The 18694-nt window shown below is 41.5% G+C and overlaps 1 protein-coding gene across 7 annotated transcripts in view; it reads left to right on the forward strand.

Moving 5' to 3' along the window:
- The first annotated feature begins 6185 nt into the window (after positions 1–6185).
- Positions 6186–18694, forward strand: part of TTLL4 (tubulin tyrosine ligase like 4) — a 36722-nt gene continuing 24213 nt past the window's right edge. For 4 of the 7 annotated variants that reach the window (XM_081584071.1, XM_081584075.1, XM_081584069.1 and 1 more), the window contains exon 1: positions 7860–7950. The gene's annotated coding sequence lies outside the window, so the exon portion shown is untranslated. Of the gene's footprint in view, positions 6432–7859; positions 7951–18694 lie in introns of those variants that run through there. The other 3 variants (XM_081584070.1, XM_081584074.1, XM_081584072.1) reach the window with 3 other exon arrangements.

Here is an 18694-nt window from a genome sequence, read left to right on the forward strand (position 1 = left end):
GAGGAGATGTGTTTCTTCTCTATATCAAAGGGTCTTTTCTCCAATAATGTGCCTTTAAACCCCAGGGACATGCTTCCAGGACACCTTCTACCTGAGAGGTTTTCTTCCTTTCTGGAGCTCCTGAAGTCTTCCCAGCAGGTTCTTTTATTTAGATCTTATTTTAATTGCCCATCGTCTATATTTATATTTTGGCAAAAATAACATGTTTTCTAGAGACCACCATAATTTCTTCCTATCCAGATTATTTCATTTCAATTCAACATATTTATTTGTTTTTAAATTTATTTTTAATATTTATTTATTTGGTTATGTCGGGTCTTGGTTGTGGCACTCAGGATCTTTTTTTCGGGATGCGCAGGTTTCTCTAGTTGTGGGGTGTGTGGGCTCAGTAGTTACAGTGAGCCAGCTTAGTGGCCCCGATGCATGTGGGATCCTAGTTCCCCAATCAGGGACTGAATTCATGTTCCTTGCATTGGAAGGCAGATTCTTAACCACTGGACCACCAGGGAAGTCCCTAAATTTATTTTTTAATTGAAATATAGTTGAATTACCATGTTGTGTTAATTACTGCTGTATAGCAAAGTGACATATATATACACACACATATATATATGTGTGTGTATATATAGTCTTTTGCTGGGAAAGATTGAGAGCAGGCGGAGAAGGGGGCAACTAAGGATGAGATGGTTGGATGGCATCACTGACTCAATGGATGTGAGTTTGAGCAAATTCCAGGAGATAGTGAAGCACCGGGAAGCTTGGCATGCTGCAGTCCATGGGGTCACAAAGAGTTGGAGATGACTGAACAGCAATTCTTTTTCATTATGGTTTTATCACAGGATATTGAACATAGTTGCCTGTGCTATACAGTGAGGCCTTTTTATTTATCCATTCTATATATACCAGTTTGCATCTGTTAAACCCAAACTCCCAATCCAACCCTCTCCCATGCTCCTCTCCACTTGGCAACCACCAGTCTGTTTTCTACAACATATATTTATTGAGTCCTTTCTATATGCCAGATACTATTCTGGGCATTGGAGGTAAAGCAGTGCTTGTTTGTCAGAGACTTTCCATTCTGGTCAGGGAGATAGCTTATTAAAATGAGGGAATTGTTTAGTATATAGGAATGCGATAAAAGTTCCAGAGAAATGTAAAGCAGGAAGAAGGGGATGAGGAGAGCTGAGTTGGATAGCCAGGGTAGGCCTTACTTAGAAGGTGACATTTGAACAAAAACGTTTGAACGAAGCAGTACAGCTCTCTCAGGGAAACGACTACGCAAGGCGAATGGTCTTCAAAGGCCCTGAGATGGAAGTATGCCTGGAGTGCTGAAGGAGCTGTGAGGAGGCCATTTTGGATGAAAGAAGTGAGGAAGGGGGAGAATAGCAGGAAATGAGGACAGGAAGGTAATGGGGACCAGATGTAGGCCTTGCAGACCTTGTACTTTACACAGAGCAGGGATCTATTAGAGAGTTTGATCAGAGGCGTTCTAAGATCTACCTTATGTTCTAGAAGATTGCCCTTCATTCTGTGTTGTAAATGGACAGGGGAATGCGGAGGATGGGAAGTAGGGGGAGTACTTAGGAGGCTTTGTAATACTCCTCATGTGAGATAATGGTGTCCTGGACTGGGGTGGTGCCAGTGGAATGGTAAAAAGTAGCCAGATTTTGAATATATTCTGAACATGGAGAAAATAAGTTTTCTGGACTGATTGGATGTGAGAATGTAACAAAGGAAAGCAGTCAAGGATGACTTTTTGGCCTGAAAAATTGGAAGGATGGAATTCCTGTTAACTGAAATGGGGAAGGCCATTAGTGGAGTGGTAATGGGTAGGAAAACTCAAGTTTAATTTTGAACATATTATTCTATTAGTTGGAAATTTTCAAAGGTACACAAAAAAAGATTAGTTCAGTGAATGCCATTGCCACTTCAGTAGCTACCTTATCTATCCTTTTTTTACTCAAATATTTTAAAACAAATCCTGGACAACATATAATGCTATCCATGAGTACTTTGATTACTTTGAGTACTTTTATCTCTATCAAATCAGAACTTTTGGGTTTTTGGTTTTATCAAAACCACAGTACTTCCCTAAGACCTGTCTACATTAAGAAAAATATATATACAGTATTGTGTCTTTAAATCTGGATATTTTTTCCTAAAAGATAAACTAGGGGAAATTACCTTGTAAAATAATTGTTTGTCTTTTCCAAATAATTTGTTAAATACTAGCTTGCAATACCTTGCTTGTCTGGTACATAAACAATTTAATATAGAGAAATCACATTTACATCAAAACTTTCTAGGCGTTGTATTGCATCAAACAACAATCAGTTTAGAGGAAGCATAATAAGAAAATATGTTTCTATCCCTGTGAGTTTACAATCTAAAGGGTTAGAAATATGTAAACAATTTTACACCTAGCAGTTATCACGGTGCTGAGGGGATTTGGAGTGAATTCTGAGTGGTGCCTGGGATTTAGAGAATGTCTGGAAGGCTTGAGGATTTGTGCTTCTTTTACATGCATACATGAAGGAAATGGCAATCCACTCCAGTATTCTTGCCTGGAGAATCCCACGGAAAGAGGAGCCTTGCAGGCTACAGTCCATAGGATCGCAAAGAGCCCTACACGACTGAAGCGACTGAGCATACGTGCATACAAGGGTTAACTTTTGGGCAGGGGAAAAGGAGCTTAAAGTTTTTAAACACAAAAAAGTAGAGGGAATGGCAGGTGAAACACCCATATCCTGATCTCACAAATTCAGCCACCATCAACATTTTGTCACACTAGTTCTACCTGTTCCATTAAAAATTTTTTTTATTGCTATCTGTTGTTGTTCAGTCGCCAAGTTGTGTCTGATTCTTTGTGACCCCATGAACTGTAGCACACCAGGCTTCCCTGTCCTTCACTATCCCTGGGTTTGCTCAAATTCATGTCCATTGAGTTGGTGATACCATCTAACCATCTCATCCTGTCACCCCCTTCCCCTCCTGCCCTCAATCTTTCCCAGCATCAGGATCTTTTCCAGTGAGTCAGCTCTTCACATTAGGTGGCCAAAGTATTGGAGTTTCAGCTTCAACATCAGTCCTTCCAGTGAGTATTCAGGGTTGATTTCCTTTAGGATTGACTGGTTCGATCTTGCTGTCCAAGGGACTCTCAAGAGACTTCTCCAGCACCACAATTCAAAAGCATCAATTCTTTGATACTCAGCTTTCTTTATTGTTACTGCTATAGTTTTAAATTATTTTTTAGAAATAATAAGAACAGTGTGAAGAATTCCCATACCCCCTTCACCCAGATTCATGAATTGTTAACATTTTGCCACAATTGGTTTTATCATATTTTTCTGAACCATATGAGGGTAAGCTGTAAATACCATGCTCCTTTACTGTTAGAAAACTTGCATTTTGTGGATTTCCCTGCCAGTCCAGTGGTTAAGACTCTGCAGTTCCAGTGCAGGGAGCACGGATTTGATCCCTGGTTGGGGAACTAAGATCCCTGCATGCCATGCAGTGCAGCCCCCTGAGACTTGTATTTCTTAAGATCAAGGATATTTACTTATATAATCACAGTATAATTAATAAAGTTGATGAAATCAGGAAATTCAACATTGATATAATACTACAGCCATCATATCCCAGTTGTTCCAATAATGTTCTTTATACCAGTTTTTCTCCTGGTTTAAGAGCCAACCCAAGATCATGCTTTGTGTTTGGTTATGAGATCTCTTTTGCCTCAAATCTAGAACCATTCCTCATTCCTCCCTTAATTTTATGATAGTGATTGATATTTTGAGTGTGTCTGCATCACCGACTTGATGGACATGGGTTTGGGTAGACTCCGGGAGTTGGTGATGGACAGAGAGGCCTGGCGTGCTGCAATTCATGGGGTCGCAAAGAGTCGGACACGACTGAGTGACTGAACTGAACTGATGTTTCTTTGTGGTTTGTGTAAATCTGATGTTTGAGTGTATCTGATTTTTTGTGTGTGTGATTTGATGCTGGTTATACATTTTTGGTAGAAACACTATGTAAGTGATGATGTGTCCTCTTAGTACATTGTATCTGGAGGCTGATGATGTTACTTATTCCCATTATTGGTGAAGTTACATCTATGACTTGGTTAAGGTGGACTAGGCAAATTTCCATTGCTAGTTTTTTTTGTTTTTTTTTTAAAGATTATATATAAAGACTTTATATTTTAGAACAGTTTTAGATTTACAGAAAAATTGAGCAGATAGTACAAAGAGTTCATATATTATACCTTGCCTCTATCTATACACAATTTCCCCTATTATTAGCATCTTACATTATTTTGATATATTTGTTACAGTTAGTGGAACCAACATTGATACACAGTCGACCCTTGAAAAACTTAGGGCTTGGGGGGCGGTTATCCCCACACAGTTGAAAATCTGAGTATAACTTTACAGTCAGCCCTCCATACCTGAGGGTTCAACCAACTGTGTATTATGTAGTACTGTAGTACATATTTACTGAAAAAAATTCACGAATAAGTGAATTCATATTGTTCAAACTTTGTTTAAGGGTGAACTGTATTATTAACTAAAACCTGCATTTTATTCAGAGTTCCTTAATTGTTACCCAGTGTCCTTTTTCTGTTCCAGGATCTCATTACACATCATTTAGTTGTTTCCCTGGGCACCTCTGGCTATAAGAGTTTCTTTAGAAATATCTAGTTTTTGATAACCTTGACAATTTTGAGAAGTACTGGTCAGGCATTTGCAGGATGCTCCTCTATTGGAATTTGCCTGATGTTTCTCATGACCGGACTGGAGTTACGAGTTTTGGGGAGGAAAATCACAAAAGCAAAATGCCATTTTCATCATCTATCAAGGGCATATACTACCTACATGATGTTGACCTTGATCACCTGGCTGAAGTGATGTTTGTCAGATTTTTCTATTGTTACTACTTTTGCCTTACACTACTCCCCTTTCTATACTGTACTCTGGAAAGAAGTCACTCTGCACAGCCCAAACTTAAGGAATGTGGGTTATGCTTCCCCACCTTTAGGGCTGAATATCTACATTTTTTCCTTTAATTTTTCTGCATAGGAGATTTGGCTCTTTATCACATTTGTGAACACATTCAACCATTTACTTATTTTTAAATTTTATTTATTTTTGGCTTCATTGGTTCTTCATTGCTGCATGCAGGCTTTCTCTAGTTGCAGTGAGTGGGTTTCTCATTGCAGTGGCTTCTCGTGTTGCAAGGCATGGGCTCTAGAGCACATGGGCTCAGCAGTTGTGGCACAAGGCCTTAGTTGCTCTGCGGCATGTGGGATCTTCCTGGACCAAGGGTCAAACCCATGACTCCTGCATTGGTAGGCAGATTCTTTACCACTGAGCCACCAGGGGAGCCCTCAACCATTTATTTATACCAGTGACTCATGGATATTTGCTTTATACTTTGGGTTATAAAAGCACTGTTACTTTAATTTTATTGCTCAAATTATTCCAACTTTGGTCATTGGGAATTCTTTCAGTTAGCTCCTGTTACATCTTCTCACCAATCTGTTGTTTTGGTTTGTTTTGTTTACACTTTCTTTCTGGCACTGCCAATTGCTTCTGCGTCATTTTGTGTATTTCCTGCCCTAGTCCTAGAATCAGCCATTTCTCGGAGGACCCCTGGTTCCTGATGTGCTTAGTCGCTCAGTCATGTCCAACTCGTTGAGACGCTATGGACTGTAGCCCGCCAAGCTCCTCTGTCCATGGGATTCTCCAGGCAATAATACCGGAATAGGTTGCCATTATCTTCTCCAGGGAATCTTCCCAACCCAGGGATTGAACCCAGGTCTCCCACATTGCAGGTGAATTCTTTACCGTCTGTGCCACCAGGGAAGCCCTGGTTCCTGGTAATGGAGTGATATTAGAAACTAAGACCTGGGTGTTAGGTGTGCTCATTGCTACTAGGGTGTTTGCTGTAGTATTTTAAAGCAAAAAAAAAAAAAAGCAACTCCTTGGCATCATGTCACTTAATTCCTTAAAGTATCTGGTAAAAAATAAGGATATCTTCTCAAATAATGTCACAATATCCATCCTGTGGCTGCCAACACATTACCACAAATTTGGTGACTTAAAACAACAAATTCTCTCATGGTTCTGGAAGCCAGAATTCTGAAATCACCCTGTCTGAAGAACCCCATTTCCTCAGAAGATTCTAAGGAAGAATCCATTCTTGTCTCTTCCACCTTCTGTGCTCCCAGGCATTCTACTTTGCTCTGATCTGCCTTCTTGGTCACAAGTTGCCTCTCCCTTTTTTCTGTGTCTTCTCTGTGTCTGTCCCATCTCTTTCTGCCTCACTAGGGATTCTTACTCGATTTAGGGCCCACTCAGATAATCCAGGAAAATTCCTTAATCCTTTCAAGATCATCTCAAAATCATTAATCACATATTTTGCCAAATAAGGTAATATTTACAGGTTCCTGGAATTAAGACAAGGATATATTGGGCGGAGGGGGGGTTGTCACCATTCAGTAAATTAACTAAAAAAACTTAATAATGATTTAACGTTATCTATGTTCTTAATGTCCCCTGTCTATATTCAGATTTCTCTAGTGTCTCAAAAGACAATTGCAGTTGGCTTATTTGAATCAGTATCTAAACAAGGTCCACTCATTGATGTGATTATGTCTCTTAAGTATCTTACAACATAGGAAACCTCACTCTTTTTTTATACTCTGAAACTGTTGAAGAAATGAGGTGATTCCTCTATACATTGGCCTACATTCTGGATTTGTCAGATGGCCTTCTTGTGACAATGTTTCTCTTTATTTCTTATAAACTGGAAGTTGGAGCCAAAAGCTTGATTAGATTCAGATTCAACTGATTTTTAGACAAAAATATACTACTTCCTAATGTTACTGTGTAGTTCAAATTGCATCACATCACAAGATATAATTTATAGCTGACCAATGACTGTTGCCTGAATCAATTATTTATTAAGCATCTTTGCTGTGGCCCAGATTGCTTTCCTTAAATTAGTTTCATCTCTTATTGTTCCCATTATTTCTGTAGCAGACTATTTAGAAAGCTCTTCGCCCTCCAGTTCTTTTGAGATCTCCGAATTCGTTAGAACCAGGGACATCTGAGTCTGAGGGGTCACTGTCTTGCCTGGGAAGATAATTAATTGAGTCTGTTTCCTCAAGTTCACACTTGAAGCTCAGAAAGCAGGTGATTGGAATTGGAGCCTGCTGCTTGGGTTGGGGTTAGGGGTAGGTAGGTAGAGTGAAGCATAGCATAGCGGATCTGGCGATCTCTTCTTTCCTGGGGTCAAACTCAAAGGGTTTTAACTGGAAAGTACTACAAGAAAATTATTTAATGAAGTCTGAGTTCTTTGGTTTTAGAGGAGCGAATTAAGGCACGGCCAAAGAAAGAGTCCATAGGGGTTGCTGCTGCTGCTGCTAAGTCGCTTCAATCGTGTCCGACTCTGTGCGACCCCATAGACGGCAGCCCACAGACTCCTCTGTCCACGGGATTCTCTAGGCAAGAATACTAGATTGGGTTGCCATTGCCTTCTCCGCCATAGGGGTTAGGTAGAACCAAAGTATAGAGGGTCCTGGAGTGCCGGAACGTAGCCTTTCAGGGCTTTAACCTCGAGACTACATCTCCCAGAATTCCGCTCTGCGAGTCCCACCCGCGTCGAAGCGGCTGCGCGTGCGCGAGCCCTGTGACGCCCGCCTTTCCAAACCCGACAAACCCCGAGATTCCGCGCGCCTGCCTGGGATCGCCCCTTCAGGCCCTCAGTGCGTCCGCTGGGGGCGCGCGCAATGCGTGTCTGGCGGCAGCCGCGCCGGCGGCTGAGAGCGCGGGTCGCGTGGCCGTGCGTGGTTGCTAGGGGCGCCTGAGGCCGCCCGCTCGCCCGGCAGGCCGAGGGAGGAAGCAGCGCGGAGCCGGCGCCCAGCCGCGGTGAAGCTGAGTCCGCTGGGTGAGTGTGGCCGCGGAGCCGGGGGAACGACCCTCTGCCGGCTCGACTCTCTCGCCCCTTCTTCTGCCCCGGGCCTTTTGACGCGGCCCCAGCCCTCTGGCCTCTCCTGCCCCAGCCCTGCTTCCTGCCCAGCCATCTCTGCATCACCTGGGAGGAGAGGGATCCGCGGCCTCCTTCCCTGCCAGGTCTTCGCGCCTCCTCGGAACCCCTCTGCACCCTCCCCTGCCCCCTTCCCGCCGCGCCCAGTGAACTTAGTCTTAGCTCCTCTGGTTCCCCGAACCCTGCAGCATCCTTTCACCCTAGGCCTCCGAGCCTCCTTTCCCGCCCCGCTGTAGTTTAAATTCCCCTCGCTTTAGTGTGAGCCCAAGCTCCTCTTAGGCCTCACGGCTGAATTTAACATGGATACCCGCCTTTTAACTTCCCCATCTTCACTGTCTGTAGAGAAATATTTTCCTTAACTTTAGAGAATTTAAACTCTTCATGTGTTCCATCAATCCATTACTTCCTTTAATCATTCAACAATTTTTAATAAGCATCGACAATTGCTTGGTGAGCCAGAGCATTATGGAAGGCACTGGGGGATACAGGGGTGCACAGGGCAGGCGTGGTTGCACAGAGTTTAGGGGAAATTTTAAGCATGTAAACAGCATTTGTCATATTGTGTGGTGTGTGTTCTAATAGAATATTAGAAAAATATTTAACCCAAATTTATTTGGAAAACTCTATTTTCACATTTCCAATTTGCATCTAGGAAATGTTTTAATCCTTCCTTGGGGAGGAATCCTCCTATCTACTCAGATACTCCAGATCCATCTTCCTTAACTTTATCTGTTGGTTTAGGCAGTCAACAAGTAGCAGAGGAACCCTTTGGTAAAGTGTTCCATTCCATCCTTTTTTTTTTTTTAATAAATTTATTTATTTTAGTTGGGGGCTAATTACTTTACAATATTGTAATAGTTTTTGCCATACATTGACATGAATCAGCCATGGGTTTACATGTGTTCCCCTTCCTGGTCCCCCACCCACCTCCCTCCCCATCCCATCCCTCTGGGTCATCCCATTGCCCCGGCCCTGAGCCTTTGTCTCATGCATCGAACATGGAATGGTGTTCTGTTTCACATATGATAATATACATGTTTCAATGCTATTCTCCCAGAACGTCCCACCCTCACCTTCTCCCTCAGAGTCCATAAAATTGTTCTATGCATCTGTGTCTCTTATTCTGTCTCGCATATAGGGTTATCATTACCATCTTTCAAATTCCATATATATGCATTAGTATACTGTATTGTTGTTTTTCTTTCTGGCTTACTTCACTCTGTATAATGGGCTCCAGTTTCATCCATCTCAGTAGAACCGATTCAAATGTATTTTTTTTAATTCCATCCTTAATTATTTGCAATAAATACTGAGGTACTGTTTGTATGACAATCACCCCCCCCTTAGTTCCCAAAAGTTACCAGCTCTTTATTGATTGGACTCAATGTAGCTTTGAAAAATTATCAGATGTTTTCTGGGAATAAAGAGGTGAGAAGACCTTCCAGATACAAAGTATCTTCAGTAAAGATACAGCAAGGCCTGAAAAGAGAACTGGTAACAGCCTGACAGACCTGAGCTGAGTTTGGAGGGAACTTTACTGCTCAATCCTATCCCACTCTTTGCTGCCCCATGGACTGTAGCCTGCCAGGCTCCTCTGTCCGTGGGATTTCCCAGGCAATAATACCAGAGTGGGTTGCCATTTCTTTCTCCAGGGAACCTTTCTGACCAGAAATCGAACTCGAGCCCTGCTGCAGTGAAAGCTCAGTCTTAAGCACTGGAAAACAAGGGAAGCCCCACACACAGTTTTAGAAGAATCAATTTCCAGATCCTTAGCTTCCAGATGAACTCTTCTAAAACTGACCTTACAAAAAAAGGGGTAGAGAGTGTCATATCTCTTATGCTTCCAAATTTTACTGTAGTGTGTTATTCTGTGTATAAAACCTTCAGGTTGGGGGCAGTCCCAAGATGGTGGAGGAATAGGACAGGGAGACCACTTTCTCTCCCACAAATTCATCAAAAGATCATTTGAATACTAAGCAACTTCCACAAAACAACTTCTGAACACTGGCAGAGGACACCAGGCACCCAGAAAGGCAACCCATTCTCTTCGAAAGGAGGTAGGACAAAATATAAACGACAAAAAGAGAAACGAAAGAGTTAGGGAAGGAGACCCGTCCTGGGGAGGGAGTCGTGAAGGAGAAGTTTCCAAACAGCAGGAAACCCTCTCACCGGTGGGCCTGTGGGCAGTTTTGGAATCTCAGAGGGCGACATAACCAGGAGGAAAAAAAAAAACCAAAAACCCACAGAATAGGTGCCTAACTTCAACTCCCAGTGGAGAAGTAGCCCAGTTGCAGGCACGCATCCGACACCAGTGATCGGGGGGCTGGACAGGGAGACGTGGGCTGCATGCTTTAGGGTAAGGACTGGGCCAGAATGCCCTGAGGACAGTCTAAGGGAGCTAATGTGAGATAGCACCCAAACTGTGGGATAGCCAGAGAGGGGAAAAAAAAAAAAGAACTTTCCTGCGAAAGGCTCTAACCTAACCCAACCTGGAGCCTGGCCGGCTCATAGAACAAAGGATTGAGCAAAGAGAGCTAGCCAGCTGTGTACAGGCTCCTCTCCCCACTGGAGGCAGAGAGGCAGGTGTGCGACAGCCAGAGCCAGAAGGCAAGGGGCAATCTTGGCCCCAGAGACTGGAATCCTCCACTAAACTGTGAGCAGGCTCCCAGTTGCTAACTATGTCTTCCTGGGATCCTGGATGGTTGACATCTGGCAGGAGGGTTGCAGCCTGAGATCAGCTTCCCAGAGGAGACACATGGCTCACCTGAGACGGTGCTCACTCTGCGCACCTGGGAAGCCGAGCAGCTGGGACGGGTAGGTGATTAAGAGACACAGCCCACCTGGGACAGGGCACTCGCCGAGCACCTGGTCGCCTGAGCTGCTCGGACCTGGGAAGGGCACAAAACGCACGCCCAACTGAGTCTGTTCCTTTGTGACATACCCAAGAACCTGAACCTGAGCAGCTTAGACCTGGGAAGTGCACGAAATGCAGGGTCTGCTTTGGACAGTACCCCTGCAGAGCAACCTGGAGCCTGAGCCGTGTAGACCTGGAAAGCACATGCTGCCATGAGCTGGGGCAAACCCAGTGTGGTCCATACACTGTGAGCACTCCCCACACACACCAGTGATATTTGTTTGCAGTGTTCCTCCCTCCCCACAACACGACTGAACAAGTGAGCCTAAATAAGTGGCTGCCTTTTCCCCTTTGTGTCAGAGCAGAAATTAGACACTGAAGAGACTTGAAATTAGAGGAAGCCAAAATAAATGAAGAGGAAACCACTCTGGAAGTGACAGGTGCAACAGATTAAAACCCTGTAGTTAACATTGACGAAGCACTGGAGGGGCCTATTAGACCTTGAGAATAAGTACAAGCTGAAACAAAGAACTGTCTGAAAGTGAACTGACCCCACACTGCCCACAACAGCTCCGGAGAAATTCCTAGATATATTTTTACTATTATCATTTTTTAATTTTTAAGTTCTTTATTACTCCTTTAATTTTCATTTTTACAACCTACTATTACCTTGCAAAAAAAAAAACCCTATTTTTAAAGTAAATTTCATATATATATATAGTTTATAATTTTTGTGATTGATTCTGTTTTGTATTTTTAATATTGTATTTTTGAGAGTCTAACCTCTACTGTAGATTTTTAATCTTTGCTTTTTGGTATTTGTTATCAATTTTGTACCTTTAAGAATCTAATCTTAAGTATCTTTTTTCACTTGGGGTGTGATTACTGGCTTGATTGCTCTCTCCCCTTTTGACTCTCCTTTTCTCCCTCAGGTCATCTCTGTCTCCTCCCTCCCCCTTCTCTTCTCTGCTTAACTCTGTGAATCTCTCTGGGTGTTCTGGGCTGTGGAGAATGCTTAGGGAACCGACTACTGGCTAGATTGGTCTCTCCCCTTTTGACTCCCCCCTCTTCTCCACCTGGTCATCACCTCTATCTCCCTCCTCCCTCTTCTCTTGTAACTCCGTGAACCTCTCTGGGTGTTCCAGACTGTGGAGAGTGCATAGGGAATTGATTACTGGCTAGATTGTTCTCTCCCCTTTTGACTCCTCTTCCTCTCCTCCTGGTCACCTCTATCTCCCTCCTCCTTCTTCTCTTCTCCGTGTAACTTTGTGAACCTCTCTGGGTATCCCTCACTGTGGAGAATCTTTTCACCATTAACCTAGATGTTTTATCATCTGTGCTGTATGGATGGAGAAGTCTTGAGGCTACTGTAAGAATAAGACTGAAAGCCAGAGGCAGGAGGCTTAAATCCAAAACTTGAGAACACCAGAGAACTCCTGATTCCGGGGAACATTAATAGACAAGAGCACATCCAAAAGCCTCCATACCTACACTGAAACCAAGCTCCACCTAAGAGCCAACAAGTTCCAGAGCAAGACATACCATGCTAATTCTCCAGCAATGCAGGGACACAGCCCTGAGCATTAAAATACAGGCTGCCCAAAGCCATGCCAAACCCATAGACACCCCAAAACTTAATACTGGACACTTCATTGCACTCCAGAGAGAAGAGATCCAGCTTCACCCACCAGAACACAGATGCAAGCTCCCCTAACCAGGCAGGAAACCTTGACAAGCCACTAGACCAACCTCACCCACAGAGAGCAAGCTCCACAATAAAGAGGAACCACAAACTTACAGCCTACAGAAAGGCCACCCCAAACACAGCAATCTAAACAAAATGAAAAGGAAGAGAAATATTCAGCAGGTAAAGGAACATGATAAATGCCCACCAAACCAAACAAAAGAGGAGGAGATGGGGAGTCTACCTGAAAAAGAATTCAGAATAATGATAGTAAAGATGATCTAAAATCTTGAAAACAAAATAGAGTTACAGATAAATAGATTAGAGACAAGGATTAAGAACATGAAAGAAACGTTTAACAAGGACCTAGAAAAAATAAGAGAGAGTCAATCAATTATGAATAATGCAATAACTGAGATCAAAAGCACTCTGGAGGGAACCAACAGTAGAATAACTGAGGCAGAAGATAGGATAAATGAGGTGGAAGATAGAATGGTGGAAATAAGTGAAGCAGAGAGGAAAAAAAAGAAAAGAAATGAGGACAACCTCAGAGACCTTTGGGACAATGTTAAACACCCTAACATTTGAATCATAGCAGTCCCAGAAGAAGAAGACAAAAAGAAAGAGCGTGAGAAAATACTTCAGAATAGTTGAAAACTTCCCTAAAATGGGGAGGGAAATAGCCACCCAAGTCCAAGAAACCCAGAGAGTCCCAAACAGGATAAATCCAAGGTGAAACACCCCAAGACACATATTAATCAAATTAACAAAGATCAAACACAAAGAGCAAATATTAAAAGCAGCAAGGGAAAAGCAGCAAATAACACACAAGGGGATTCCCATAAGGATAACAACTTATCTTGCAATAGAAACTCTTCAGGCCAGAAGGGAATGGCAGGACATACTTAAAGTGATGAAAGAGAAAAACCTACAACCCAAATTACTGTACCCAGCAAGGATCTCATTCAGATATGCAGGAGAAATGAAAAGCTTTACAGACAAGCAAAAGCTTAGAGAATTCAGCACCACCAAACCAGCTCTTCAACAAATGCTAAAGGATCTTCTCTAGACGGGAAACACAGAAAAGGTTTATAAACTCGAACCCAAAACAACAAAGTAAATGGCAACAGGATCATACTTATCAATAATTGCCTTAAATATAAATGAGTTGAATGCCCCAGCCAAAAGACAAAGACTGGCTGAATGGATACAAAACCAAGACCCCTATATATGCAGTCTACAAGAGATCCACCTGAAACCAAGGGACAGTGAAGGTGAAGGGCTGGAAAAAGATATTTCATGCAAATGGAGACCAAAAGGAAGCAGGAGTAGCAATACTCATATCAGATAAAATAGACTTTGAAATAAAGGCTGTGAAAGGAGACAAAGAAGGACACTACATAATGATCAAAGGATCAATCCAAGAAGAAGATATAACAATTATAAATATATATGCACCCAACATAGGAGAGCCACAATATGTAAGACAAATTCTGACAAGTATGAAAGGGGAAATTAACAGTAACACAATAGTAGTGGGAGACTTTAATACCCCACTCACACCTATGGCTAGATCAACCAAACAGAAAATTAGCAAAGAAACACAAACTTTGAATGATACAATGGACCAGTTAGACCTAATTGATATCTATAGGATATTTCACTCCAAGACAATTAATTTCACCTTTTTCTCAAGTGCACATGCAACATTCTCCAGGATAGAGCACATCCTGGGCCAAAATCTAGCCTTGGTAAATACAAAAAAATTGAAATCATTTCAAGCATCTTTTCTGATCACAATGTGGTAAGATTAGATGTCAACTACAGGAAGAAAACTGTTAAAAATGTGAACATATGGAGGCTGAACAACACGCTTCTGAATAACCAACAAATCACAGAAGAAATCAAAAAAGAAATCAAAATATGCATAGAAACAAATGAAAATGAAAACATGACAACCCAAAACCTATGGGATTCAGTAAAAGCAGTGCTAAGGGGAAGATTCATAGCAATACAAGCTTACCTCAAGAAACAAGAGAAAAATCAAATAAATAACCTAACGTTACACCTAAAGCAACTAGAAAAAGAAGAAACGAAGAACCCCTGGGTTAGTAGAAGGAAAGAAATCATTAAAATTAGGGCAGAAATAAATGAAAAAGAAACAAAGGAGACTATAGCAAAAGTCAACAAAAGTAAAAGCTGGTTCTTTGAGGAGATAAATAAAACAGACAAACCATTAGCCAGGGAGAAGAATCAAATCAACAAAATTAGAAATGAAAATGCAGAAATCACAACAGACAACACAGAAATACAACGGATCATAAGAGACTACTATCAGCGACTATATGACAATAAAATGGACAACTTGGAAGAAATGGACGAATTCTTAGAAAAATGTAACCTTCCAAAACTGTACCAGGAAGAAATAGAAAATCTTAACAAACCCAACACAAGCACAGAAATCAAAACTGTAATAAAAAATCTTTCAACAAACAAAAACCCAGGACAGATGGCTTCACAGGTGAAGTCTACCAAAATTTAGAGAAGAGCTAACACCTATCCTGCCCAAACTCTTCCAGAAAATTGCAGAGGAAGGTAAGCTGCCAAACTCATTCTATGAGGCCACCATCATCCTAATACCAAAAGCAGACCAAGATGCCACAAAAAAAGAAAACTACAGACCAATATCACCAATGAACATAGATGCAAAAATCCTCAACAAAGTTCTAGCAAACAGAATCCAACAACATATTAAAAAGATCATACATCATGACCAAATGGGCTTTATCCCAGGGATGCAAGGATTCTTCAATATTTGCAAATCAATGTGATACACCACATTAACAAATTGAAAGATAAAGACCATATGATAATAGATGCAAAGAAAGCCTTGGACAGAATTCAACATCCATTTATGATAAAAACCCTCCAGAAAGCAGGCATAGAAGGAACATACCTCAACATAATAAAAGCCATATATGATAAACCCACAGCAAACATTATCCTCAATGGTGAAAAATTGAAAGCATTTCCCCTAAAGTCAGGAACAAGACAATGGTGCCCACTCTCACCACTACTATTTAACATGGTTTTGGAAGGTTTAGTCACAGCAATCAGAGAAGAAAAAGAAATAAAAGGAATCCAGATTGGAAAATAAAAAGTAAAACTCTCACTGTTTGCAGATGACATGATCCTCTACATAGAAAACCCTAAAGAAATCACCAGAAAATTACTAGAGCTAATCAATGAATATAGTAAAATTTCAGGATATAAAACTAATACACAGAAATCCCTTGCATTCCTATACACTAACAATGAAAAAACAGAGTAATTAAGGAAACAGTTCCATTCACCATTGCTATGAAAAGAATAAAATACTTAGGAATAAATCTACCTAAAGAAACGAAAGATCTATGTATAGAAAACTATAAAACACTGATGAAAGAAATCAGATATGACACAAATAGATGGAGAAATATACCATGTTCATGGATTGGAAGAATCAATATAGTGAAAATGGGTATACTACCCAAAGCAATCTATAGATTCAATGCAATCCCTATCAAGCTACCAACAGTATTTTTCACAGAATTAGAACAAATAATTTCACAATTTCTATGGAAATACAAAAAACCTCGAATAGCCAAAGCAGTCATGAGAAAGAAGAATGGAACTGGAGGAATCAACCTGCCTGACTTCATACTATACTACAAAGCTACAGTCATCAAGACAGTATGGTACTGGCACAAAGACAGAAATATAGATCAATGGAACAAAATAGAAAGCCCAGAGATAAATCCACGCACCTATGGACACCTATCTTTGACAAAGGAGGCAAGAATATACAGTGGAGAAAAGACAATCTCTTTAACAAGTGGTGCTGGGAAAACTGGTCAACTGTCTGTAAAAGAATGAAACTAGAACACTTTCTAACACCATACACAAAAATAAACTCAAAATGGATTAAAGATCTAAATGTAAGACCAGAAACGATAAAACTCCTGGCGGAAAACATAGGCAAAACACTCTCTGACATAAATCACAGCAGGATCCTCTATGACCCATTTCCCAGAGTAATGGAAGTAAAAGCAAAAATAAACAAATGGGACCTAATTAAACTTAAAAGCTTTTCCACAATGAAGAAAACTATAAGCAAGGTGAAAAGACAGTTTTCAGAATGGGAGAAAATAATAGCAAATGAAGCAACTGACAAATAATTAATCTCAAAAATATACAAGCAGCTCCTGCAGCTCAATACCAGAAAACTAAACCACCCAATCAAAAAATAGGCCAAAGAACTAAACAGACATTTCTCCAAAGAAGACATACAGATGGCTAGCAAACACATGAAAAGATGCTCAACAGCACTCATTATCAGAGAAATGCAAATCAAAACCACCTCATTGTGGTTTTGATTTGAGGTACCATCTCATGCCACTCAGAATGCTGCTGCTGCTGCTGCTAAGTCGCTTCAGTCGTGTCCGACTCTGTGCGACCCCATAGATGGCAGCCCACCAGGCTCCACCGTCCCTGGAATTCTCCAGGCAAGAATACTGGAGTGGGTTGCCATTTCCTTCTCCAGTGCATGAGAGGGAAAAGTGAAAGTGAAGTCGCTCAGTCGTGTCCGACTCTTAGCGACCCCATGGACTGTAGCCTACCAGGCTCCTCCATCCATGGGATTTTCCAGGCAAGAGTGCTAGAGTGGGGTGCCATTGCCTTCTCCGGCCACTCAGAATGGCTGCTATCAAAAAGTCTACAAACTAAATGCTGGAGAGGGTGCGGAGAAAAGGGAAATCTCTTATACTGTTGGTGGGAATGCAAACTAGTACATCCCCTATGGAGAACAGTGTGGAGATTCCTTTAAAAACTGGAAATAGAACTGCCATATGACCCAGGAATCCCACTGCTGGGCATCCACACCAAGGAAACCAGAATTGAAAGAGACAGGTGTACCCCAATGTTCATGGCAGCACTGTTTACAATAGCTAGGACATGGAAGCAACCTAGATGTCCATCGGCAGACGAATGGATAAGAAAGCTGTGGTAGATAGACACAATGGAATATTACCCAGCTATTAAAAAGAACGCATTTGAATCAGTTCTAATGAGGTGGGTGAAACTGGAGCCTATTATACGAAGTGAAGCAAGTCAGAAAGAAATACACCAATACTGTTTATTAATGATATATATAGAATTTAGAAAGAAAGTAATGGTGACCCTATATGCGAGACGGCAAAAGAGACACATATAAAGAACAGACTTTTGGACTCTGTGGGAGAAGGTGAGGGTGGGATGATTTGAGAGAATAACATTGAAACATGTATATTACCATATGTGAAATAGATCACCAGTCCAAGTTCAATGCATGAAACAGGGCACTCAAAGCCAGTGCACTGGGACAACCCTAAGAGATGGGATGGGGAGGGAGGTGGGAGGGGGGTTCAGGATGGGGGTGCATGTACCCCCATGGCTGATTCATGTCAATGTATGGCAAAAACCCCTACAATATTGTAAAGTAATTAGCCTCCAATTAAAATAAATTAATTAAAAACTTCAGGTTGGCAAACAAAATATTTTGGAAATACTAATTACAAGGAGGCCTTCTTTGGTAATTAAGTTACCTCAAAAACCCAGAAAGCTTTCTGTGTTCCCATGTGTAATACACATTGTCGTTAAGGTGAAACTTGTTCTTTGTTGGGATACTCTGAATTCAGAAGAATACAACAGTTAAATGAGTCTAAAATGGTTTTGGGACAACAGATTTTTCTGTTAGATATATTGGATAAAACTTGGATAGAATTTTTTAAAAGAGATGTCTTTTAGTTTGGTTGGTGGTGGTTTAGTCACTAAGTCGTGTCCAACTCTTTGCTACCCATGGACTGTAGCCTGCCGGGCTTCTTTGTCCATGGGATTTCCCAGGCAAGAATACTGGAGTGGGTTGCCATTTCCTTCTCCAAGGGATCTTCCTGACTCAAGGATTGAACCTGGGTCTCCTGTATTGCAGGTGACTCTTTACTGACTGAGCCACCAGGGAAGCCCCGTCTTTTAGTTTAGATGTGTGTTATTCAATCAGATAGTTAAAACTCACTAAATCATCATGAAATGTT

This window comes from Giraffa tippelskirchi, chromosome 3 (assembly GCF_054371585.1).
Source record: "Giraffa tippelskirchi isolate mGirTip1 chromosome 3, T2T-mGirTip1v1.2.pri, whole genome shotgun sequence".
Classification (NCBI taxonomy): domain Eukaryota; kingdom Metazoa; phylum Chordata; class Mammalia; order Artiodactyla; family Giraffidae; genus Giraffa; species Giraffa tippelskirchi.